At 42.6% G+C, this 26,438-nt stretch overlaps 1 protein-coding gene across 8 annotated transcripts in view; it reads left to right on the forward strand.

Moving 5' to 3' along the window:
* LOC145346443 (cAMP-regulated phosphoprotein 21-like) overlaps positions 1-26,438 on the forward strand; it is a 374,167-nt gene that overhangs the window by 17,670 nt on the left and 330,059 nt on the right. For 6 of the 8 annotated variants that reach the window (XM_080193682.1, XM_080193685.1, XM_080193686.1 and 3 more), the window contains exon 2: positions 10,824-10,937. The exons of 1 other annotated variant lie outside the window; for it this stretch is intronic. The gene's annotated coding sequence lies outside the window, so the exon portion shown is untranslated. Of the gene's footprint in view, positions 1-10,823; positions 10,942-26,438 lie in introns of all 8 variants that reach the window. One more of the 8 variants, XM_080193683.1, reaches the window with a different exon arrangement.

Consider the following 26,438-nt stretch of genomic DNA (forward strand, 5'->3'; position numbering starts at 1 on the left):
CTCTTCAGTGGAGCACTAGGAGATTGTGCATTTTGGAAAAGATGTTAAATCAAACTCCCTCAGATGGATGTGAAAGATCCTATGTGCTAATTTAAATAGGAGCAAGGGCGATCTCCCTGATTTTCCAGACAATATGTATCCCTCAACTAAAACCAAGGAGCACATTATCTAATCATTTCTCATTATTGTATATGAGCAAATTGGATGCCACATTTCCCTCAGTACATCACTAGCTACAAGTTTAAAATATTTCCTCAATATAACGGAGTCCTGAGTTTGTAAAAGGTGTGATTTCTAAATGCAAGTTCTTGCTGTTATGCTTGTCCATCCTCTGCTTGTCTTCCCTTTGGTTATGAATTGCTGTGGCTTTTTTCTTTAGTTAGATTAATCTGACCCAAAACACTTGCTTCCTTTGAACATCTGACCCACAGGCATTACAGCATTCTTACCACCTCAGATTTGTTTGATTTAGAGTTGTTCCTTTTATTGGTTTGGCTGCCGAACTTCTAATTAACGTAATTCTATATGACATGCCTCTCTTCCCTGGAATATTGGTTTTCTGTTGGACTAAAAATTCCTGGCTGATTCTTCCCTACCACTCTTGTGTAGTCTGCTCTAGAATGTAACCCACTAATCTTGCAAATATCCACGTAATTTACTGATTCATTTCTATATTGCCAAAAAGCTGTGTGACTATGGTCCAAGAGCTAGTGAGAAGTAATTCGCTGAAATACATGATTTACACAAGAATTATGAAAAATATATGTTTGCAAATACTAATCAAGTTATCCTGAGTAATGAACAGACTGGGCCTGTACTCGGAGTTTAGAAGGCTGAGGGGGGATCTTATAGAGACTTACAAGATAATGAAGGGGCTAGATAGGGTAGAGGTAGAGAGATTCTTTCCGCTTAGAAAGGAAACCAGAACTAAAGGGCACAGCCTCAAAATAATCGACGGGTGGGGGGGGATGCAGTTTACAACAGAGTTGAGGAGGAACTTCTTCACTAAAAGGGTGGTGAATCTCTGGAATTCTCTGCCCATGGAAGTGGTGGGGGCTACCTCATTGAATATGTATAAATCACGCGTAGATAGATTTCTGATAGACAAGGAAATTAAGGGTTATGGGGAGCAGGCGGGAAAGTGGAACTGATCCACTTCAGATCAGCCATGAACTTATTGAATGACGGGGTAGGCTCGAAGGGCTAGATGGCCGACTCCTGTTTCTTATGTTCTTCTAAATCCCAAAAGGTTAGGAATTGGGAAAGCAAATGATATATTGGCTTTGGTTGCAAATGGATTGGAGTATTACAATAAGTAAGTCTTGTAGAGACTGGAGATCTTGATGTTGTAGTAATTGCATTACAGCAATAATCCAGTGACTCAAACTAATACTCAGGACATGGCTTCAAATCTCACAATGGCAATAAAAATTCTGGAATTGAAAGCTAATGACTGACCACGAAACTACCATGATTGTCTTTAAAAAATTCTAATGCTTATTCACTAATGCCCTTCAGAAATCTGCTATCCATAACTGGTCTGACCTATACGTGACTCCAGACGCTCAGCAATGTAGGTTGACTTTAAATTGCCTGCTGAAGTGGCCTAGCAAGCCACTCAGTTCAAGGGCAATTAGGGATGGGCAACAAATACTGGCTTTGCCAGTCGCACCCATATCCCATCTATATCGGTGAGGTCACTCCTGAAGAACTGTGTGCAGTTTAGGTCAGTCTGTTCACCTGGAGAAACATACACTGCCCGAGAGGGAGTTTGATGAAGGTTCACTGGGCTGGTTCTGGGATGAGGGGCTTGATTGGCCTGTGCTGGCAGATTAGGTAAATTGGACCTAAAAAAAATAAGTGCTGCCACCAGCGGGAATCCCAGAGTGATTCACATTTGCCCAGTGGTACTCCTTTTGTAAAAGACCTGATCTGGTCTTCCTTCCATTCTCCTATCAACCCCCCCCCCATAATTCTTGACTCCGTTGTCAAAGAGGTTCCACTGCCTGAACTGCTCTAGAGGAATCCTGCACTACCCTTCAGAGCGAGCATCATTTAAAGCCAGGAAGCTGAGTGCCTGCACTGTCCTCCCCCTTTATGCTGCCACCATGGTTTATGGTGAGATCCCTGCATCTAAAACAAAGATCAAAGAACAAAGAAGAGAACAAAGAACAACCCAGCATGGGAAACAGGCCCTTTGGCCCAATGAGCCCTCGCCGCCATCTTAACAAAGCATTTTCCTACACCTACCTTGCCCCGTGTATATGCTAATAGTACCCCTATTGTAACCAGATTCAGGGGAGAATAGTGTAGGGTCAATTTGGTACACCAATCAGCCTAAGAGCGCATCTTTGGGGTGTGGGAGGAAACCGGAGCGCCTGGAGGAAACCCACGCAACCACAGGGAGAATGTGCAAACTCCCACAGACACTGGCCCAAATCCACATATCTGCACAGCTAGCAGTGATAGTCACTGAGCTGTTGTGTTGCCCATCTGCTGGTCCAGGTTTAAGCGCACACCACGACGCAAACTACTAGGCCACTCTCGAAACGCCCAAGAGCAGCCCACGCACGACCCACCGTGTGCATGCCCCTCGTTTGACAACAAGGTGGACCGTCACACCTGCGGATTAAAAGAGACAAAACATTAACATGTAGTATTACATTTCCAGTATTGTCCCGAGGCTCTGACCCTTTTTAAAACCGTCGCCTATAACCCTCCATCCCTGTGTCACTCATGTGCCTATCTAAGTAAACCTTAAACAAGTCCAGCGTGCCTGCCTCCACCACCTTACTTGGTAGTGCATTCCATACCCCCACGACCCTCTGTGTGAAAAACCTCCCTCTAGTATCCATATTATACTTCGCCCCCCTCACCCTTAGCTCGTGACCCCTTGTGATATTTGTCTCCAATCTAGGAAAAAGCCTGCCACTGTTGACTCTATCTATACCCTTCATTATTTTATACACCTCTATCAGATCCCCCCTTAATCTCCGTCTTTCTAAGGAGAAAAGCCCCAGTTTACCCAATCTTTCCTCATATCCTAGTCCTTCCATACCAGGCAGCATCCTGGCAAACATCCTCTGCACTCTCTCTAGGGTCTCCACATCCTTCCGGTAGTAAGGTGACCAGAACTGGACGCAGTACTCCAAATGCGGTCTAACCAACGTTCTGTACAATCTCCTCCAATGTCTTCTATGGTCTGATTCCGCCTCCAGCCAGGATCCCATTGGACCCAGTGCCTGCATCCTTGCCAGCTTCACTGCTCCAATGTCTGGGCACACTTCCCACTGGCAGCCTTTAATTGACCAGCCAGCATGATATTGTAAGTCTTGGTGGAAGCAGAAACAGTGGCTGTTTCCAATTGAACCCTCCATGTGTGCTCAAAGCGAGTGAAATTCAAACCATGATATCCCTTTCACAAAACCATGTTGATGCTGCCTGATTGCATAATGACTATCTAAATTTCTTGCTACTATCTCCTTACTAATGGGTTTCAGCATTTTCTTAATGTATGTGCCTGCATGCCAATATAATGCTAAAGTGCTGGGGTTAATATGGGACTGGAGAATAGCACTGCCCATGGTATGATGTGTAGAATCACACGGTAAGAGACTCTGAACTCTCTAGAAGGATGCTGCGAGGAAGCAGCAGCAAGATACATGGCAACACGTGGGATCTGTACATAGTTAAAGATGAACAAGAAATGATTCATGTTTAAACATGCAGGATATCAAACCCACAACACAACATGGTGATTGCTGTGGTGTTGCTATAGTGGCATTTAAAAATTTAAATCTAGAGCAAAAGGCAGCTGAAACCTGACTAGAGACAGACACGTACCTAAGAAGAAAATTTGAAGAAACAGTTGAGGAATACATCAGAGTGAGTGAAGGTCCAATGCAAGAATACCCTGAGTGACAGAGTGAAGGCATTACAAGACTGCACTGAAATCTGGCCCAAACTCTTAAAGCCACTGTGAATGATTTTGAATATAGTGACTGGACCATACTTTTCCTACTGCAATTTTCAATTATTATTGCGTGTTTGGAGACGTTAACATTTTGAATATTTTGGTTATCAGTCTTCCCTTGTAAATCATTTATAAGTGCAGGATTCAGTGATAAATGAGCTGGAATCGTTCCCTTACGGTTCGGCTAAAGATAATTTAAACCACTTGTCACAAATGACCCAAATAATTAGTCTCAACGCTTTACAGCTTTTTGTATTTTCCTTCTCACCATTTTAATTAATCTGCTCCTGTTTGTTGCTTTAATTTCGGGGATGGTTCTGCTTCCAGCTCGGACTGTGAAAGCTTTGCAGAGTTGCACTGTATCTGGTAGAATTTTGGATGTTTGTTTTTGTGTCTTTACAGAGTAGCTCATTAGGTATAAAAGGAATAATGATTTGATCTCGTAATGCTAAAATCTCGATCCTCCTTTAATTTTTGGAAATGATTTTCTCTCGAATGCATGATTTATTTTTAGTTTGTTTTCTAGTCATTATCATGTGAGGTTTAATGTAGGTTTCTAGAGATGTAAGATGGGGAACTTTTTCCACAGGGTGTGACTGCAACAGTTGATTGATCTGTGTTGTCTTTTATTGACACTTATAGCTATACAATGATTGAGGGAAATGTAATTAAGATAGAGATCCAAGTGATAGATTGGGAGGATGAGAATGGAACTAGGAATATATACTGAAAAGAAAAAGACACAGAAATAGAGTAACAATGGAATTTTTAAAAAATTGATCAGTTTGGGCAGCACAGAGACACAGTGGTTAGCACTGCTACCTCACAGCACCAAGATCTGCCATTTGTTTGATTGGCCATGCTAAATTGCCCCTTAGTGCCTGGGCGATTAGTAGGATAAATATGTGGGGTTACAGGATAGGGCTTGGGTGGGATTGTGATCGGTGCAGACTTGATGGGCCGAATGTCTTCTTTGGAACTGTAGGATTCTATGATTCTAACAGCCAGAAGCTCCAGAAATAATCTAACAGTAGTTTGGTGATTTTAGTTAAGAGTCTGATACTTCCAGTTGTACGGATTTTTGTTTTTATAAATCTTGACAATTTGTAGAGTGAATTTCATCTTTTCCCATTTCTTAATAAATAACTAGTATATTTTTGAAAAGGTGACAATCCCCAAAAGGGTGAGCTGGGCAAACCCCATCCAGTGTCTTATTCACAGGAAATTTCTGAAAATGATCATTTGGCAATGAAAAAATGACCACTGGAATGTTTATGCTTTAGCAAATCCATATCATTTACCTTTCCTTTAAAAACCTGGAGCAGAAGCAAAAGTTACAGGGCTAGTGGAAAAGCGCAGGGCAATGAAGCGAACTGAATAGCTCCTTTAAAGAGCTAATATAGGAGCAAATGGACTTCTGTGCAGTATAATGTTACGATATCTCTATGATGTTAATAGAGTTAAGGATAAATAGATTCCACTGGAAACAGAGAACAAACCGGCCAATGACAATGTTTTGGATTATTAGAAATACCCCAAAAGAGAGAAAAGTTGAATTGAAGGCAAAAGGCAAGCCTATAGCCAATGAAAGCTTCTTCCCTGGAGTGTAGAAGAATGAGGGGAGATTTGATAGAGGTGTATATGATTTTGATGGGTATAGATATAGAGTGAATGCAAACAGACTTTTCCCACTGAGGCTAGGGGAGAAAAAAAAACAGAGGGCATGGGTTAAGGGTGAAAGGAGAAAAGTTTAAAGGGAATATTAGGGTGGGATTCTTCACGCAGAGAGTGGTGGGAGTGTGGAATGAGCTGCCGGATAAAGTGGTAAATGCTTCTAACATTTAAGAAAAACTTGGACAGGTTCATGGATGAGAGGGGCGTGGAGGGATATGGTCCAAGTGCAGGTCAGTGGGACTAGAGAAAAAATGGTTCAGCACAGACAAGAAGGGCCAAAAGGCCTGTTTCTCAGCTGTAATTTTCTATGGAAAGAAGGATGACGGGAAAAATACAGCTAGAAACAAAATTTTAAAGTAAAAATTAGTAAGCTAAAGAAGAATCACAAAACAAAATCATCAAAGAATATATAGTTAAATCATAAAATATGCAGTGGAGATGTATACCCAAAGGAAAGTGAAGGAAGAGACATGATCAGTGACAGTTAAAAGCAGAAATATTGAAGGGTGACTTTGCCCCCATTTTTACCAGGGAAACTAACAGGGTGGATATGATATGATATGATACTAGAGGACGGGATCAAAAGGGATTTCAAGACATTTAAGATACAAAGAAGAGAGATAATTGACACACCAGAGGATAAAATACTAAATTCAAATGAATTGAGTCCATAGAGCCTCAAGACAGCATCGATATTAATATACATCTGTATAAATATAAAAGTAAATCAGAAGACTGGCAGGGAACTAATGTTATTTCTGTATTTAAATTATATGCCCACTGAGCTAAACTTCCCCTCATGTTCCCAACTGCCTTAGCCCTGAACTTTTCATCTTTCTCAAGTTTGTTTCCTACCTGCCATCCTGCTCTCTCTGAGCTCACCTTATCTAGCAAACCCAGCTCTTGTTCCCTCAGCTGTATTGCAAATGGTTGAACACCCACCGTCCCTTCTGGGCCCCACTGATGTTGTCAACGCTTCCTCTCTCCAGGTAACGTCCCCTCTATTTCAAGTGATCATCCCTGTCCTCAAAAAGCCCAACGCTATCCTTGCAATTACGCCTATCTATCTATCTATCTATCTATCTATCTATCTATCTATCTATCTATCAATCTTCTTTCCTCTCAAGTCCTTGAAGGGTTATCCAGTCTCAGCGTTAGCCCTGTTCTCTCTCCACAAATACTGTCAGGCCTGCTGAGCTTTTCCAGCAGTTTGTGTTTGCCCTTGAATATCCTGTCATCTCTTGGTTCTCTGCCCAGTTTTTCTATCATCAGATAGAAGTTTCTGTTCCCACTAGCGCTGGGAATCACAGCAGGTTAGGGGAAACTAAATAAAATGATCAGTTGGAACTGTCTTCTCCTGAGTTTGAAGGTAGATTAGAGGTGGGTCACCTTTCCTGCTGGTCTATATTGGGAAGCATATTTGTTTTTATTTGCATCTGTTGAATGCTCATTAATAGATTTGCTTGCCCGAATTATATTTCCCTCCAAATTGAATGTCCTGCCAATAGAGAATTGGAATGGCTTAATTTACATCTGTTTAGAAGTGACGGGTACCTGATAAACCTCACTTCATCCATGACTTGGAAATCCGTAAATGTTGCTTTTGCATTCCTTTACTACTGCAAGCTGGCTGCCTGTTGCATTAGTAAACTAATTCTGGGCACTGGAGCCAGGAACAGCGGGGAGCAGTGAGAGGGAGGCAGGATTGGTTAGGGATTAACGGTAGGGAAGATCAGAGGGAAAGGTGAGACAGAAGCAGGGTGGGGGAGAGCATAGAACATTACAACGCAGTACAGGCCCTTTGGCCCTCGATGTTGCGCCGACCAGTGGAACCAATCTAATGACCCTCTAACCTAAACTATTCCAGTGTTATCCATATGTCTATCCAAAGACCATTTGAATGCCCTTAAAGTTGGCGCGTCCACTACTGCTGCAGGCAGGGCATTCCACGCCCTTACTACCCTCCTGAGTAAAGAACCTACCTCTGACATCCGTCCTATAATTATCACCCCTCAATTTAAAGCTGTGTCCCCTTGTGTTAGCCATTTGTCCCCTCGTGTTAGCCATACTCCCCTTGTGTTAGAAACAAGAGGGGATGATGAAGTGTTGGCAGGTATGGGGAGAATAGAAGGTAAAACAGTAGCAGGACTCAACTGTGGAGGGAGGGGTAACTCAAAACGGGAGGGATGAGACTGAGATGGGCCTGGGGAGGAGATCAGTCTGATGGGGTGATCCTTAAAAGTAAGATTTCATGATGCAGCCTTGAGAAGGGAATGGGTCAAGTTGAAAAATAGGATTAGGACATTAAAATTGAAGGATTCAGGGAGGAGAATAAGAAGGTTGACATGAACAATTATAGGGTTGGTTTATGGGGCTCGGCTGGATAGATGGGAGGAATAGAGATTAGGAGGCAGTGAAATTGGATGTGGATGGGTTCAGAATAGGCTAGAGGTTAGATGCTGGTCCCACTTACAAACATCAAGGCGGCTCTCTTAGATTGGATACGATGTTGGATCTCTGCATCAATGTCTCAGTCTCGGATGAGTGGGGGTAGGAGAAATGCCGTTCATTTGGAAGAGTGTCAAGTGTTTCACAACAGCAATCCTGTGAGGAAATGAGAAGTTCGGACAAGGAAGTTGGCCAAGAAATTGCCTGGGGATGCTGGGTGTGAAGAGAGGTCAGAGGCTGATTCCTGGGGCAGAGGGGGATTGGAAGTCAATGGATTTGGTATCTTTGGATGGTGGACATCATGGATAAAGAAATGCTGCTCCAGAAGCCTTAAGAATTTGCTGCGGTGTATCATATACATAGGTACACTGTGGTTACAGTGTGTCTTATAGGAGGTAGAATGGATGTTTAGCCTCAAATAAGCATTGGAAAATTAGAGGGAATTATCCAAAATATTCAATTTCTGAGGCAGTAAGAGCTGGGAAGATAGGAAAATATTCATTCTTTATTAAATTGTTTTGAATCTCCTAGTTATGTTGTACACCTGATCTACACAGTTCAATACAAAAAAAAGCTGGTGGTAATGAAGTTACGGATTTCAGATTGTTATATTTTGAGAATGATGCCTGAGCTTAGATAAAGCTTTTAAATCACATGGTAACATTTAAAAATGATTAACTTACCACTGTCTAACAATAAAGAGGTTTTATTTTTTGTTTCGCGTTAGATTGCAATTGATGCCATTGGTTTATATTAAGGATGTCCAAACTGTGACCATCCCTTTACCCTATCCATAGGATCCCTATTGTGGAGAAGGAGGCCTTTCAGCCCCTTGACTCTGCACCTACTCTCCAACAGAGATCTTGCCTATCTCTATAATGCTACACAATTTACTTCACTAATCCCCCTAACGTACACCTCTTGGGAAACTAAGCTGTGATTTAGCATGGCCACTCCACCTAACCTGCACATCTTTGAACTACACAAGCTGTCTCATTTTTCGTTAGAGAGAAGAAGGTTAAGAGGTGATCTAACTGAGGCATACAAGATGATCAGAGGATTAGATAAGGTGGACAGTGAGAGCCTTTTTCCTCGGATGGTGATGGCTAACACAAGGGGACATAGCTTTAAATTGAGGAGTGGTAATTATAGGACGGATGTCAGAGGTAGGTTCTTTATTCAGAGGGTAGTAAGGGCGTGGAATGCCCTGCCTCCAGCAGTTGTGGACTCGCCAACTTTAAGGGTGTTCAAACGGTCATTGGATAGGCATATGGATAACATTGGAATAGTTTAGGGATCATTAGATTGGTTCCACTGGTCAGCGCAACATCGAGGGCCGAAGGGCCTGTACTGCGCTGTTGTGTTCTATGTTCATTGTTGAAGGTTGAGTGGTTTAAGATCAAACACATGAATCATTTCATTAATACAGTTCTAAACTAATGAACAGTTGGATTGATTTTCTTTATCACAGTGGTACATTACAGATAGAAAGCATGGAGCTCTCCAGAAATATTTGTTGGGGCTGGGGAGCAGTGTTGGGGGGAGAGAAAGGATGCATGCAGCTTTGGAGACAGAGTGCTGGGAAAGTTGCTGGAATCTCCTTCAGCACACAAGTTTCCCAGGAATGATCAATCCTGAGGATCAGAGGTGGTCAATTAAGGTCCACTATGGGGTAATTTTCCCATGTCGAGGGAACCCATTGAGTCCAGGCAAAGATTTGGAGGCGACATCCAGGTGGGAAATTGGAGGGCAAATAAAAACTCCCCTCAGGGCCACAGCTGCAGCCAAAGCCAGTCCTGTCACTAACAGCTCTGGGCCTTTTTTGTTTGTAACGCTTTGAAGCATTTTGGAGCGCCCTTATTCACTGCGCTTACACTCATCTCTGCTACCTCAGCAGTGCCCACCTCTACCAGTGGGTTTCCAGTGTTGATGCCCACCTGAATTGGGTGGCTGGTTCATGGAGGTGGTCAATTAAAGTTAGCCTCACACGTGGTGCTACTGGCAAGCGCAGGCTTGGAACCCGCATAACAAAAATAATCAGAAGTCTCATCTTGTTAACAAACAGCGACATAATCGCATCATATATTAAGTAGTTCAATCAGGCAGAAATGTCATCAGGGCCAATATTAAGATTAATTTATCGACTTGCCTACTGGGTGGCCCTCGTAAAGAACTGGCATCGTCATGAAGGCTCACATGGCCTTCTCCTGTGCTGTAAATCACTTTATGATTCAATTGTGAAAGCTGATGGTTGTAGTATTTGCAGCAAGGCACTGCATTCACTTTCTCAGTCACTTGTTGGATTTCTTTGAATTTGGTGGGCCTGAAGAATTGGAAGGTGACATATTTTATGCTGCTACCTCAATGATAAACCCTAACCGCACATCTGGATCTGCTCGTATCAGCAATTAGAGATCGTTAAAATTTAATAGAACTAAACCATGGTTTTCACAAACAGGTTAAACTTTGAATATTATTTCATTTCAACAGAATTATTGATTATGACCTCAGCGTTGTAATATGCAGCGAATTGATTTTGTCCATAATGAAACCATTTCAAATATGAATGAACAGATTAAGTTAGTTGCATTTCTACAAAAACCGAACATGTATAATTACCTGAAAATACGTTAAAACTTTCCACTCCAAGAGGGTAATATCATAGTGCAATGGTAGGGTAAGATGTTAGCCGAAAATGACATTGACAGTGTGCACATTCCTTTATTAGGTTTCACTACTAATCTGTCGACGTTCAAAGTGCCGGTGCCGCATTGGAAGCCCAAAGGGATGCATTAGAAAGTTCTTCATCATATTGCTATGATGGCAATGCCAGCTGCTTGAAGTATGTGAGTACCGCGTACGTTGGCAATGGTCTTAAGATGACAGGAGTCAAAATGCCATTGATCTGAGGCTCGGGATTAGCTATTTTTAGACAGAAGCGGCATAAATGGTTCGTGACAGTAGACCTAATCTCTGCCACTAGGTGTTGCTGCAATGTTGCAAGGGACCCAGTGGCAGAATTTAGGAGCAGCAGCAGAACGGTGGCACTTGTTAACTTGAAAAGGGCAGCGAGGGTAAGAATAGATAGTATTTTAGGTTCCCTCAACCAGTGAAAACTAAGTGGATGGAACAAAATTACAGAGCAGTGACTGCATCTGGTATGAAATAGTTAATCACGATTCAGATAATCATGGCAGTGATACTCCTTAGGTTTGGCTAGAGCAAAAGTAATAATCATCAAAGCTGTTAAAAGTCTATCAATATAATGTGTTCTTCATGCACACATGATGTAATATAAACTGCTTCAATTAAATGTTATGTTTGTAGTTGCTATCTTTCTTCTCGCTATGGGACTTGTACGAACCTTGACCTGTGTCATTGCTGTGGCTCAGTTGGGCTTGGTGATGTATCTTGACTTGTCTGATTTTAAATCATGCAGAGAATGTATCTTTCAGCTGATTGAGGCCAGTGGGCTGCATTTTCCTCTTTAGCCTTTTGAAGCTTGCTTCACTGGGCTCTCTGGTCTTTATTGTGTGGTTTACTAATCATTAACGAACTTTACTTTGTAAAATTTTACTCTGATCAAGGAACATCTTCCACCAGGAGTACATAATTGGAAATCTGGAGATGAATTTCTCAAGCTTTCTGTCCATTCTGAATTGCTGATGTGCAGACCCAGTGAGGGAGGTTTCAAAGCAGGATATGACTTTGCACAATTTACACACAACAAGATACTGGTTTTCTAAAGAGGTCTCGCTATGCTCCTTAGTTTATTGAAGATGTCTATATTTCCTTGATATCATTCAATAGTTTGTGAGATGGTATCTGCTGTACGTCTATATTTTAAAACTGTAATTCAAGATCTAAATGACTTGAATTCAAGGCTTTCATTAATGACTCACTAGACTTAGAGGAGCACAAAAGCAGAATCTTTTTGACGTTTGAGTGGCATGGTAGCACAGTGGTTAGCATTGCTGCTTCACAGGTCCGGGGTCCTGGGTTCAATTCCCGGCTCAGGTCACTGTCTGTGTGGAGTTTGCACATTCTCCTTGTGTCTGTGTGGGTTTCCTCCAGGTACTCTGGTTTCCTCCCACCGTCCAAAGATGTGCTGGTTAGGTTGATTGGCCATGCTAAGAAATTGCCCCTTAGTGTCCAGGGATGTGTAGCTTTAAGGGATTAGTGGGTACGATATGGGGGTGGGGTTGTGTTTGGTGCCTCTTTCTGCACTGTAGGGTTCTATGATTTTTGCTCTGATGGTCTTCCCATTGCTAAGCTCATGGTGTGGTAAGTCATAGTACAGATGTTTGTCCCATTAATGTGCGACACTGCACTTTGCTACAGAAAGCAACTTACGTTCTGTTATGCGAGGCTTTCAGATTTAGCTTTGAACTAAGACGTCCTTCAGAATAGCTTATTTTGAAACTTTAGTCATTGCCCTCCTTTACTGTAAATGTCTAATATGTTCGTGACTTCACTTTGATGGTCTTACAAGGTTAACACAGAGAATGAGGGATTCAGTAATACACAGGAAATGGGGAATGAGGGACCCCATAGTACATAAGAAAGCAGTGATAAAATAGGTGAGGGGATTATAAGAGTTAAGGGTGATTTTGGGAGGGCCAGCAAAGGTGTCAATTTACTGAAGTTTTCTTTCCTTTGTTGGAATATGTTACAACTGGGCAAGATGTGAGCTTCTTCTAGAATATATTTATATATTTTTATGTCCTTTTTGAGATTATTTTAACATATTTGAAGGGTATTTGGTTTCCGCTTCTGTAAAATTGATGTTGATGAGTATGAAATATTATACTTCACGTCTTGTTTAGAATGTTTTCATTTTGTTTTGTGACTGTACCAGCTGTTTACTGTTATAACATAGGTCCGGATATTACAGGGATTACTGTTACTGGCGTGAGTTTGATAGGGGCAGAGTGTGAAACATAGTTAGTAGCATCTGAGTTACACAGGGGAATATGAATTTCATTATTAACCACCAGGAGAGAATTCTGTGAATGAGTGTGTACACGTGGATGGAGACTTCCACTTCAGTCAATATATCTTTAATGTTTTGAAAGCATGAGATTCTCCTATTTCGAAACATTGGGCCCAATCTCCTCGTCTTCAGGTTGTCGGAGACCAGACAAACAACTAAGTGTCGGGACTCTGGAATTTCTGACATGTGAACTCATGCCTGGGAAGCTTAAACTTCTAATGGGTAATTCTTCTGATCCCCAGGACCCTCAATGATTGAGTCAAAGATTTGGAAGAGATCCTCACCTGAATAAATGCCAGGAAATATTGGACAGATTATAACCTAGTCTAACATCTAGGTAACTCACAACTAACTCCCCAGTCACACTGCCCCCACCTCCTGATCTGACCCAATCTGAGTACACCACCCACCTCAACCTAACCTGGCTAACCACTGTCACTGAGCTGAGCAGACTGACTCCCAACTATCCACCTCACTCACCTGCCCTATAACCCATTTACCTACCTTACTCATCCATTCACCGGTGACGGACTTTAATACCAGAACTTTTAAGGATACCAGATGTACCTAGTGCCGAATAAAACGGGCTTGTCTTCTGCACTGATTCTCTTCACTGCTCTCTGCTCTGAATGACATCTGGATGTCGCACCAGAACATGTAACCAGTTAAGTGTTGGGCACAGCAAATCTGCGTCTTGGTCTCCTGTGTTACATAGGATGTAATTCACATTAACATCATGTAGCTCACCTTTCCACAGCCACTGAGCCACACCTTATTGCCTTTGTTAAATGTGTCAGTGCAGGCACTTTATTCTTCTAAATTCACTGACTTGCAACTTCAATAGTTTTGTCAAAGATTGACTTTTCTGCCAAATATATGCAATTCTTCTTATTAGTTGCAATTAGGTAATGATAGCTTCCTGTGATTACCTTGCAGGATTTATTCCTTTGTGTTTGCAATGCTATTTTGGGCCTTTGCACATATATGCAGGCATTGAATGTGCCATAATCAAATGCAATAATCAAAATAGGGTAATCATATTGAGATTTTAAAGAATAGAGTTTAAAAGCAACATTTCTGTACTTCACACTGATGTTGAATTTCATTACTGATATTTTTAATTGGGCTTTTTAAATTATATTTTTTCCAGAGGAATGCACAACTTGTCAATGTTTCTTGTTTCTTAGATTAAGATTCTTCTGAAATCACTGCTTCTGTGGTTCTGAGGTTCACTAGGCTGATACCGGAGATGAGGGGGTCAGCCTATGAGGAGAGACTGAATAGACTGGGTCTGTACTCGTTGGAGTTTAGAAGGCTGAGGGGGGATCTTATAGAGACTTACAAGATAATGAAGGGGATGGATAGGGTAGAGGTAGAGAGATTCTTCCCGCTTAGAAAGGAAAACAGGACTAGAGGGCACAGCCTCAAGATAAGGAGCGGGGGAGCACTTTAGGTCGGAGTTGAGGAGGAACTTCTTCACTCAAAGGGTGGTGAATCTCTGGAATTCTCTGCCCGTTGAAGTGGTGGAGGCTGACTCGCTGAATATATTTAAGTCACGGGTAGATAGGTTTCTGATAGACAAGGGAATTAAGGGTTATGGGGAGAAAGCGGGAAAGTGGAACTGATCCACTTCAGATCAGCCATGATCTTATTGAATGGCGGTGCAGGCTCGAAGGGCTAGATGGCCTACTCCTGCTCCTATTTCTTATGTTCTGTGTCCACGGGGGTCTACATATTCAGCATATAAACTTTAACCTGACACATGCCTGTAGAACCACATAAATACATAAATTATTCTAGATAAATGTGGACACCCATGCAAGATTAGAGATTGACACCAAATGTTTAGTGTATTTTGAAATGGGACCTTGGGACGTGAACCATTTTAATAGTTATACACAAAACATGAAATGAACTAAAATTTCAGCTTTTGAACCTTTGTTTCCCTTGAGCTTTTGCGTATAAAAAAGGCAATATTACAATAATCATGGGGGACTTCAATATGCAAGTGGGCTGGGAAAATCAGATAGGTAGTGGGTCCCAAAGGAAAGAATTTGTGGAATGTCTAAGAGATGATTTTTTTGGAGTAGCTTACAAGGGAACAGACAATTCTGGATTTGGTGATGTATAATGAGGCAGACTTTGATTAGAGAATTTATAGTGAAGGAACGCTTAGGGAACAGTGACCACAATATGATAGAGTTTACCCTGCAGATTGAGAAAGAGAAGATGGAATCAGATGTAATAGTATTACACTGGATAAAAGCAAATTACTGCGGACGCTGGAATCTGAAACCAAACGAGAAAATGCTGGAAAATCTCAGCAGGTCTGGCAGCATCTGTGAGAAGAGAAAAGAGCTGACATTCCGAGTCCAGACAATCCTTTGTCAAAGCTGTTTTACAATTAAGTAAAGGTAACTACAAAGACATGAAGGAGGAGCTGGCCAGAGTTGATTGGAAAGGGAGCCTAGCAGGGAAGATTATTGGAACAGCAATGGCAGGAGTTTTTGGGAGTTATTTGGGAGGCAGAACAGAAATTCATCCCAAGGAGGAGGAAACATGCTAAAGGGAGGATGAGGCATCCGTGGCTGATGTCAAGAACAGCGTAAAAGCAAAAGAAGAAGCAGACAAAGTGGCAAGGATTAGTGAGAAGCCAGAGGATTGGGTAGCTTTTAAAAGCAAGCAGAGGACAACTAAAAAAGCAATAAGGGGGGAGAAGATGAAATATGGGTTTAAGCTAGCTAGTAATAGAACAAAGAACAACACAGCACGGGAAACAGGCCCTTCGGCCCAACGAGCCCGCGCCGCCGTCCCATTGTCTCAGTGACCTATTCATGATTTTAGTCTACGCCTAATGTGCGAGGATCAGGGAGGTCCAATATAGGGACAATTTGTTACCCAATCAATCAGCCTAAAAGCGCATCTTTGGGATGGGGAGGAAACCGGAGCACCCGGAGGAAACCCACACAACCACGGGGAGAATGCGCGAACTCCCACAGACACAGGCCCAAATCCATGTGTCCGCACAGCAACAGAGATAGTCTCTGAGCTGTCATGTTGCCCTCGAGATGGTCCAGTTTAAGCACACTAACAACATGAAGCAATAGGCAACTCCCGAAGCAACATCCAAGAGCAGCCCACTACAACCTGCCGCATGCATGCCCCTTGCTGGTCAACAAGGTGGACTTAAATGCCTGTGGAGACAAAAAATTCATTATTAAACAGGCAAAGACTGTAACATCCCTGAGGCAAAAACGGAATCCCAAGCCTACAATGTTTAGTAAGGCCTGCTATATCCCCCTATATGTAGCCCGCTCATGTGGCTGTCTAAGTGACTCTTAAACAACCCTAGCGTGCCTGCTTCCACCACCTTACTCGGCAGTGCATTCCACACCCCCACTACCCTTTGCGTGAAAAACTGCCCTCTAATATTTGTCTTATACCTAGCCCCCCTCACCCTAAGCCCGTGACCCCTCATTCTATCCATTTCTAATAGCGGAAAAAGCTTACCACCATTTACTCTATCTATCCCCTTCATAATCTTATAAACCTCTATTAGATCCCCCCTCAGCCGACGTCTCTCAAGGGAAAACAGCCCAAGTTCGTTCAATCTTTCCTCGTAAGATAGCCCTTCCATACCAGGCAGCATCCTGGTAAATCTCCTCTGCACTCTCTCCAGGATCTCTACATCCTTCCGGTAGTACGGCGACCAGAACTGGACGCAGTACTCCAAGTGAGGCCTAACCAACGTTCTATACAACTGCAACATCAGACTCCTACTCATATTCTATACCCCTTCCTATGAAGGCTAACATACCATACGCTTTCCTCATCACATTCTGCACCTGCACCGACACCTTCAGGGACTTGTGCACTTGCACCCCCAGGTCTCTCTGCGTATCTATACTCCGGATAGTTCTACCTTTTATCGTATAACTCCCCTCCACATTATTCCGGCCAAAGTGCATCACCTCGCATTTCTCCGGATTAAATTCCATTTGCCATCTATCTGCCCAATCTACCAGCCTGTCTATTGCCAGGCACTGCTCCTCAGTACCCGCCAATCCAACCATCTTAGTGTCATCAGCAAATTTGCTGATCACACCACCTACCCCCTCTTCCAAGTCATTAATATATACTACAAATAGAAGAGGTCCTAGTACCGAGCCCTGCGGCACACCACTGGTGACAGACCTCCAATTGGAAAAGGAGCCTTCCACTACTACCTGCTGTCTCCTCCTCCCAAGCCAGTTCTCCACCCATCTACATACCTGGCCTTGTATCCCATGAGCCTTATAAAAGATAGCCTTATAAAAAATATAAAAGAAGATAGGAAGAGTTTTTTATAAAAAAAATAAGAGAGGTAAAAATAGCCGTTGGACCACTAGAAAATGAGGCTGGAGAAGTAATAATAGGAAACAGAGAAATGGCAGAGGAACTGAATAGTTACTTCGCATCAGTCTTCACGATGAAAGGCACCAGTGGGATGCCAGAGCTCCAGGAGAGTCAGGGGGCACAGGTGAGTGTGGTGACCATCACTAAGGAGGAAGCTCTGGGGAAACTGAAAGGTCTGAATAAATTACCTGGACCGGATGGACTACACTCCAGGTTTCGAAAAGAGATAGCTGAGGAAATTGTGGAGGCATTGGTGGTGATCTTTCAGGAATCACTGGAGGCAGGGAGGGTGCCAGAGGACTGGAAAGTAGCTAATGTAACACCGCTGTTTAAGAAGGGAGGGAGGCAGCAGATGGGAAATTATAGGCCAGTTGGCTTGACTTCGGTCATTGGCAAGATTTTAGAGTCCATTATTAGAGATGAGATTGCAGAGTACTTGGAAGTGCATAATAAAGTAGGACTGAGTCAGCACGGCTTTATCAAGGGGAAGCCATTGTCTGACAAATCTGTTCTTTGAGGATGTAATAAGGAAGTTAGATGAAGGAGAACCAGTGGATGTGATTTATTTAGATTTCCAGAGGGCCTTCGACAAGGTGCTGCATAGGAGACTGTTAAATAAGTTAAGTGCCCACGGTGTTAAGGGTAAGAGCCTGGCATGGATGGACGATTGGCTGACTGGCAGAAGGAGAGTGGGAATAAATGGGTCTTTTTCAGGATGGTAGCCAGTGACGACTGGTGTGCCTGAGAGGTCAGTGCTGGGACCACAACATTTCACAATATGCAATATATATGACTTCTCTGTTTTAAATCTGCCATCCCTTATCCTATAACTATGACCTTTCATTCCAGATTGCCTACACGAGGAAACATCCTCTTCATGTCTACTTTGTCTTCTTAACATCTCGATTAGATTTCCTCTCACTCATCTAAACTCCAGGGAGTATAGGGCTAAACTGCCAAATCTCTCTTTGTAGGTCAAACCCTCATCTCTGGAATCAGTCTAGTGAACCTGTCCTGTGGAGTGGTAGAGACATGCAGAGAAGGTTGCAGCTGGTCTAGTATCGCTGCTTTGGTCCTCGTGTTCCTCTTCTGAGATCCAGCTGCGAATGTGGCACCCTTCTGATCTGCACGATAGGAACTGACGATCAAAGTGGAGAAGAAAATCTCCAAAGTATTGGAAATGACCTCCAACCGTGACAGCACTTTCTCAGAACAAGTCCCTTATTTGATGCTTTTCATTGCAGGCAAGAACCCATATGCCAACACTTAGTGTTTAAAAAAAATTCTAATTTGTCAGTTACTCAGCCTGTGTGAACTCCATTGCATCTCTCCTTGTGACTGGTGAGTTGGCAGAAGCTGGGGATATTTGTCTGCTCGTATTTAATTTGAATATTTAGTGTTAAGTACCTGCTGTTGGTGTATGTGAATAGCAGACCAGCTCGTCCCTTAGGAGATTCCCCACTTGCAGCCAAAGCTGGAAGCTGATGTTTGCTGCTGCTTTTCCAATGGATTTAAACTTGTCGCTTGCTCAGGAACACTCCCGCTGTGACAAGTTGAAAGTTCACTCTGGCCTCTGCAGAACCGGATCAAACTGTTCACTTGCAAAGCAAGGAATTGATTCTTCAATTTTAACTTGGGCTTAATTGATTTTATTCTGCTGCGCTAGCATGAAAATTTCCTGCTTGTAATTGTTTTTCATGGAGCACAATGAGCCAAGAGAGAATGGGTTCGTATCAAAAGTTTCTCTTTGTGCTTTGATTTTTCAGTTGACACAATTACACAGATGATGATTTTTTTGGCTCATTACGGTGATTTCTGGGGCTTGTCTTGTCCTTAAATGTTCAATGCAGATTGTACAGTTTCGAACCACTTCATAATGATGGACGTCAGGGGCACCGGCTGATTGTCATTAAGGTGCGCTGCTTGGCTTTTCTTTGGTAGCAGGAAGATGGTCATTTTCTTGAAGCAGATAGGGACCTCAGATTGTTGTAAAGAAGGGGTGAAGATGTCTTGTGAATACCCCCACCAGCTGATCCACGCAGGATCTAAGTTCTCGTTTGGGTACCCCACCCAGGCCAGTCACTTTCCGTGGGTTGACCTTCAAGACCTCTGACACCTGCAGTTGGAAATTTGCTGCTCAGAAACAAGAGTGGAGTGACCTATGGAACTATTAACCACATCAATACATTCCACATCTATTTATATTCTCATCGGTTTGATCAGAGGATGTTGTACTTTGAACCAACAGCACGAGTTATTTTACTTGTTAGTGATTCAGGCCTAACTTGTTAATCGAGTAACGGTTTTGAGCATTGCTATGTATTAGTTTAGAATCATAGAAGCCTACAGTGCAGAAAGAGGCCCTTCGGCCCATCGAGTCTGCACCAAACACAATCTCACCCAGGGCCTACCCCCCTATCCCTACATATTATACCCACTAATCCCTCTAACCTACACATCCCTGGACACTAAGGGGCAACTTCTTAGCATGGCCAATCAACCTAACCCACACATCTTTTGGACTGTGGGAGAAAACCAGAGTACCCGGAGGAAACCCACGCAGACACGAGGAGAATGTGCAAACTCCACACAGACAGTGACCCGAGCCAGGAATCGAACCCAGGACCCTGGAGCTGTGAAGCAGCAGTGCTAACCACTGTGCTACCGTGCCACCCCAAATTGTAAATCAATTTATAAATCAATTGTATTGCAAATCAATGCATCGCATTGTTATGTGTCACATGATTATGTGGTGACATCAGCGGAGGGGGATTTTCCCTCTCTTCCATCCTGGATTGTAAGTAAGCAACACCTACTTAATAAAGCTCCACAAACTGGTTAAGTAAGACAAAAGTTGCCATAGCCTCAGGTGATCATAGGCTCTTCTGGGTTGCAGATGGGTGGATATAGGAGATTGTTTTAAATAAGGGTCATTAGCATTGGGGCGTCCCTGGTAAGGTAAATGGATATGGTACAATAATAATGCTTTTTTTTCCCCCTTTTCATTCACAGGTTTTAAGTCGGTCCGCCTTGTGTCCAACGAGGGGCATACACACGATGGGTCGTACTGGGGCTGCTCTTGGTTGCTTGAGATTGGCCTAGTGCTTCATGTCGTTAGTGTGTGCCTAAACTGGACCAGATACTGGGCAAGACGACAGCTCAGTGACTATCACTGATGCTGTGCAGACACATGGATTTGGGCCAGTGTCTGTGGAAGTTTGCCCATTCTCTCCGTGCTTGCATGGGTTTTCTCCGGGTGCTCCGGTTTCCTCCCACACCCCAAAGATGTGCTGTTAGGCTGATTGGCAGGAATAAATTGTCCCTAAATCAGTTTCCCTCAATCTGGATGGCCATAAAACATTAGACAAGGGCCGTGGGTGGAGAGGGAGACTGGTGGTGTTGAGATGGCGGCGCGGGCTCGTTAGGCCGAAGGGCCTGTTTCCCGGGCTGTTTTTGTTCTTTGTTCTTCTCTCCTTTGAGGAGGAGAGCTGACTGATGGTGATTTTAACCCTAGGATCACCCCACCTCAGACGAGGGGTAAGGTTGAGAAGAAGGGCCTTTATGAATAGCTGGTATAGGAATTGAACCCACGCTGTTGGTGTCACACGGTATTAAGAACCAGCTGACAAGCCAACTGGGCTAAACGCACCCCAGTAATCCACCATGTGACAACCTTTATTTACATTCTTTGCTGTATTAGTGAGCTGACCACTTTAAAATGTAAGTAAGAGATATAGACCTGGTGATGGAGATGGTTTTCCAGTATAAAATAGTCAGAAGAAATGATTCAGACCTGGACTTCAAGTCAAGATCTATTTTCAATAGACCACTCCACTATCGATTGAAGTGTGGTAAATGTGGCCATTGGAAATGGGTTTTTAACCTTTGCTAAGTATACACTCATTGGAATTGATACACTCATTGGAATTCAGACGAATGAGGGGAGATCTTATAGAAAAATACAAGATTATGAAGGGAATAGATAAGATAGAAGCAGGGAAGTTGTTTCCGCTGGCGGGCGGAACTAGAACTCGGGGGCATGGCCTCAAAACAAGGAGAAGCAGATTTAGAACTGAGTTGAGGAGGAACCGCTTCACCCAAAGGGTTGTGAATCTGTGGAATTCCCTGCCCAGTGAAGCAGTTGAGGCTCCCTCATTGAATGCTTTTAAGGCAAGGATAGGTAAATTTTTGAACGGCAAAGGAAGTAAGGGTTATGGTGAGTGGGTGGGTAAGTGGAGCCGAGTCCACAAAAAGATCAGCCATGATTATACTGAATGGCGGAACAGACTCGAGGGGCCTATTCCTGCTCCTAGTTCTTATTTCTTTCAAACTGATACAAAGAACTTTGGACAGTTCCTTTTGTTTAACCTGACTGTGACCCCAGTAGTGCTCAGTCAGAGGCAGGAAAAGGGAAAAAAATGATTTCAGCCAGTATGTCACAGGTAATTGATTGGCACGATTGGTGGGCTCAAAACCTCCTAAAAAATGAACAAAGAATATAAGGGTTAGGCTCTGGGGAAGGAAAAGCAAGTTTACTAACTGAAGCTGGGGATTATTTTCCAGCTATGCACCTTCATAGATGGCGAGCTGCAGCATCGAGTCCTCAAACCCTATGAGTTTGTACCAGGGTTCAATTTTGGCCTTGCATCACAGTCTGTATGGAGTCTGCATGTTCCCCCCTGCGTCTGCATGGGTTTCCTCCAGGCCCTCCAGTTTCCTTCCACAGTCCAAAGGTGTGCAAGTTAGATGGATTGTCTATGTTAAATTGTCCCCTGGTGTCAGGGGATTAGCTGGACAATTGCGTGGGATAGGGCATGGCTGGGATTATGGTTGGTGCAGACACGATAGGCCAGATGGACTTCTTCCATATTGTAAAGATTCTACTCTGAGAGAGAGAGAAAAGCCTGCATTTGGACAAACAACTGCTCAAAAAGGAAAAAAAACTAATCAAGGTAAAAAAAACTAGCCAAAAAATACTAACCAAACCAAAAAATACTACCAAACCAAAAAATACTAACCAAAAATACTAACTAAGCAAAAGTAAAACTGAAATCCCCTGGTTTTAATTACAAAAGAAGAGTTTATTTTTTCTATAGAACTATATTCTAACCAAAAATCATGTTCTTTGAAGAAACAACAAAATAAATAATACCAATTAAATTGAAAGACAAAATAGATTAGAATAAGGAAATGTTAAAGAAAGTGCTGCAACTTGGGAATGGGTAACTGGATTGATAGGAAAAGGAGGCTCTATGAAACCATTCACTGAGAAAATGGAAATTGCAGAATACCTATGAAGAGAGATTCCAACGTTACCTTGCTGCGAACAGGATACCGGGTGAAATTAAAGAAGCAACTTTCCTGAGTGCAACAGGACAGAAACCTTCAATCTATCACTGAGGCTTGTCAGTCCTACCGAGCCTGATACAAAAACACACGAGTAATTGACTAAGATTGTTGAATAACACTTCTCGCCCAAACTTTTAACCATTGCGGAGGGATTCAGATTTTATTGATGGAGATGAGAAGAGGGTGAAGATATTCCACAATTTGTAGCAGCACTACCGGAACTAGCAAAGTGTTATGAGTTTGACCTGGGCCTTGAAGGAATTTTGTGAGACATGTTTGTGGATTTCAAAATGAAGCAATTTAAAGACAATTGCTCACCAAAAGTTCTTTAATCGCTTAAAACTTGCTCTTGAGATTAGTGTCCGTGAAATTGGCCACGAAAGGAGCTTCCCAAATCAGAACTGGCACTAAATACACAAGATGAATATGAGGAAAGAAGATTTCTCAACACACAAGCATGCCAGATGCTGCATTCTCCACAGGAACATCAGTGTCAAGAAAACATATGACATAATTGTGGCAAGAAAGGTCAGACAGCAAAGGCATGCTGTACCAGACACAATCCTCACCTTGAAGAAGAATAAATGCAAGAACATACCCCAAATCCACAAAATAGTGTATAGAATGGCTGAAGACAATGAAGATTCCCAGGAAGAATAGATGTCCAGGAAAATTGAAGGACTCAAACTCAGTGTATTATTGATGCAAGGCAATACATAGATTTTGGATCAATCTGAAACAAATGGGAATGAAATTGAAATGGAAATAGATACAGGAGCTGCTGTATCTCTTGTATCTGAAACTTCATATCAACAAAAGCTAAAGGATGTAACATTAAAGCTGCCTAATGTAATCCAAAGAACTTACAGGGAAGAGGTGGTTCCAGTGAAGGGTTATGTCATGGTGCATGTTGAAGCATATGATCAATCTGAGAAATTGCCATTACTTGTAGTGAAAGGAAATTTTCCTGCACTTTTCAGGAGAGCATGGTTGAATAAAATCAAACTAAATTGGCAAGTGGTTAATCTGGGGGTTACACTCTGCCTTGGTGTTGGTTCCCCCCCTCCCCCCATACATGTCATGCCCTGCTCATAGAATCATAAGGACAAGGCCATTTGGCCCATCAAGGCTGTACTGGCAATAATCCTACCTAGCCCATATCCTGATAACCCCACGTCTTTCCCTCACTAATCCCCCTGAAACTAAGGGACAATTTAAAATGGCCAGTCAACGTAACCTACACATCTTTGGACTGTGAGGAAAACTGGAGCACCTGGAGGAAACCCACGCAGACATGGGGAGGACATGCATCTCCACATAGTCACCCTGCTCCATCCCCAGTGAAATGAAGATGTCAAGTGATGTCAAACCCCCAAATGACATCATTGCCCTCCTGGCCATTTCCACTCTCAGCTCACATAATGCAAGCTTAAAAAATACAAAAAAGGTACACAGATCACTGCTTTTAACTGATGAAAACAAGTCTGTAATTGATGAATTCAAACTCATAATGCAAGCAACAGGAACCCAGAACAGTACATGTGCACAAATCACTGCTCATTGCTTCAGTGCTTTGTAACTGATGAAAACAAGCCTGTAATTGATAAATTCAAGTTCAAATCCACAATGCAAGCTGCAAAATTCGAAACAAATCACTTTTTAACTGCTTCAGTGCTGTTCAACTTATGAAAGCAAGCCAGTAAGTAATCAAATTAAATCCAAGCCTACCTGTTGTCAGCATGATGGTAGAGATGGTCAATACTGTGACCTGTGTGTCTTGATGAGCAAGCATGGAACTGGATGGCAATTTAGATACATTTTCTTCTGCAATTTTTCTTTTCAAAATCATCAATAACATCAGCACAGGTAAAATCTTGTAAGGATGCATTTTCAACCTTCAGTATTGCTGAACTTGTCAAATATTCCTGACTCATTTCTCAAAGTGTGAGGTTATTCACTTTGGAAGGATAACAGGATTACAGAGTATTGGGCTAATGGAAAGACTCTTGGTCGTGTGGATGAGCAGAGAGATCTCGGTGTCCATGTGCATAGATCCCTGAAAGTTGGCACCCAGGTTGATAGGGTTGTTAAGAAGGCATATGGTGTGTTAGCTTTTATTTTAGTTTTATTTTTAGTTTAGTTTTATCTTAGTTTCGGAGCCGTGAGATCATGTTGCAACTGTACAAAACTCTGGTGCGGCTGCATTTGGAGTATTGCGTACAGTTCTGGTTGCCCCATTATAAGAAAGATGTGGAAGCATTGGAAAGGGTGCAGAAGAGATTTACCAGGATGTTGCCTGGTATGGTGGGAAGGTCTTATGAGGAAAGGCTGAGGGACTTGAGGTTATTTTCATTAGAGAGAAGAAGGTTAGGAGGTGACTTAATTGAGGCATACAAGATGATCAGAGGATTAAATAGGGTAGACAGTGAGAGCCTTTTTCCTCGGATGGTGATGGCGAACACGAGGGGGCATAGCTTTAAATTGAGGGGTGATAAATATAGGACAGATGTCAGAGGTAGGTTCTTTATTCAGAGGGTAGTAAGGGCGTGGAATGCCCTGCCTGCAGCAGTAGTGAACTTGCCAACTTTAATGGTATTCAAATGGTCAGTGGATAGACATGTGGATAATATTGGAATAGTTTAGGTTAGAGGGTCATTAGATTGGTTCCACTGGTCAGTGCAACATCGAGGGCCAAAGGGTCTGTATTGTGCTGTAATGTTCTGTGTTCTATGTTCATCGTAATTTGCAGATAACTTTTTAACTCTTTTCAATATAGCGAAAGAACACTGGAAGTATTTGTGAAAGATAATGTTTGAAAGATAATGTTTAAATTGTTTTCAGAATGGTTTCCACATTTGGAAAGGTTGCCTGCAAACCATCACATGCAAGTCTGTACAAATAGTTGGTGATCTCAAAGCACAGAGCTTGTCATTGTCAATTAAATGAACAAATTATTTCACTTAATCTTCAAGAAGATTAGGGGAGATGAGGGGATTGGACTATGAAGAGAGACTAAATAGACTGGGTCTGTACTTGTTGGAGTTTAGAAGGATGAGGGGGGATCTTATAGAGTCATATAAGATAATGAAAGGGATGGATAGGGTAGAGGTAGAGAGATTCTTCCCGCTCAAAGGATAGCAGGACTAGAGGGCACAGCCTCAAGATAACGGGGGGGGGGGGGGGGGGGGGGGTGCAGTTTAGATCGGAGTTGAGGAGGAATTTCTTCACTCAAAGGGTGGTGAATCTCTGGGGTTCTCTGCCAGTTGAAGTGGTGGAGGCTACCCCGCTAAATATATTTAAGTCATGGGTAGATAGGTTTTTGACAGACAAGGGAATTAGGGGTTATGGGGAGAGAGCGGGAAAGTGGAACTGAGCCACTTCAGATCAGCCATGATCTTATTGAATGGCGGGGCAGGCTCGAAGGGCTAGATGGCCTACTCCTGCTCCTATTTCTTATGTTCTTATGTTCTTATTATCTATGTCCTGCTGAAAGAATTCAGTTCATTCCTAACTGCAATGGTTCTTAGCATTCTCATCCAAATTTCTGTCGCAAAGTACAGAAAATAATTCAACAGCTTTCTTCTACTCTGCAATTACACCATTATT

The sequence above is a fragment of the Carcharhinus amblyrhynchos genome, chromosome 8 (genome assembly GCF_965287045.1).
Source record: "Carcharhinus amblyrhynchos chromosome 8, sCarAmb.v2.hapA, whole genome shotgun sequence".
Lineage (NCBI taxonomy): Eukaryota > Metazoa > Chordata > Chondrichthyes > Carcharhiniformes > Carcharhinidae > Carcharhinus > Carcharhinus amblyrhynchos.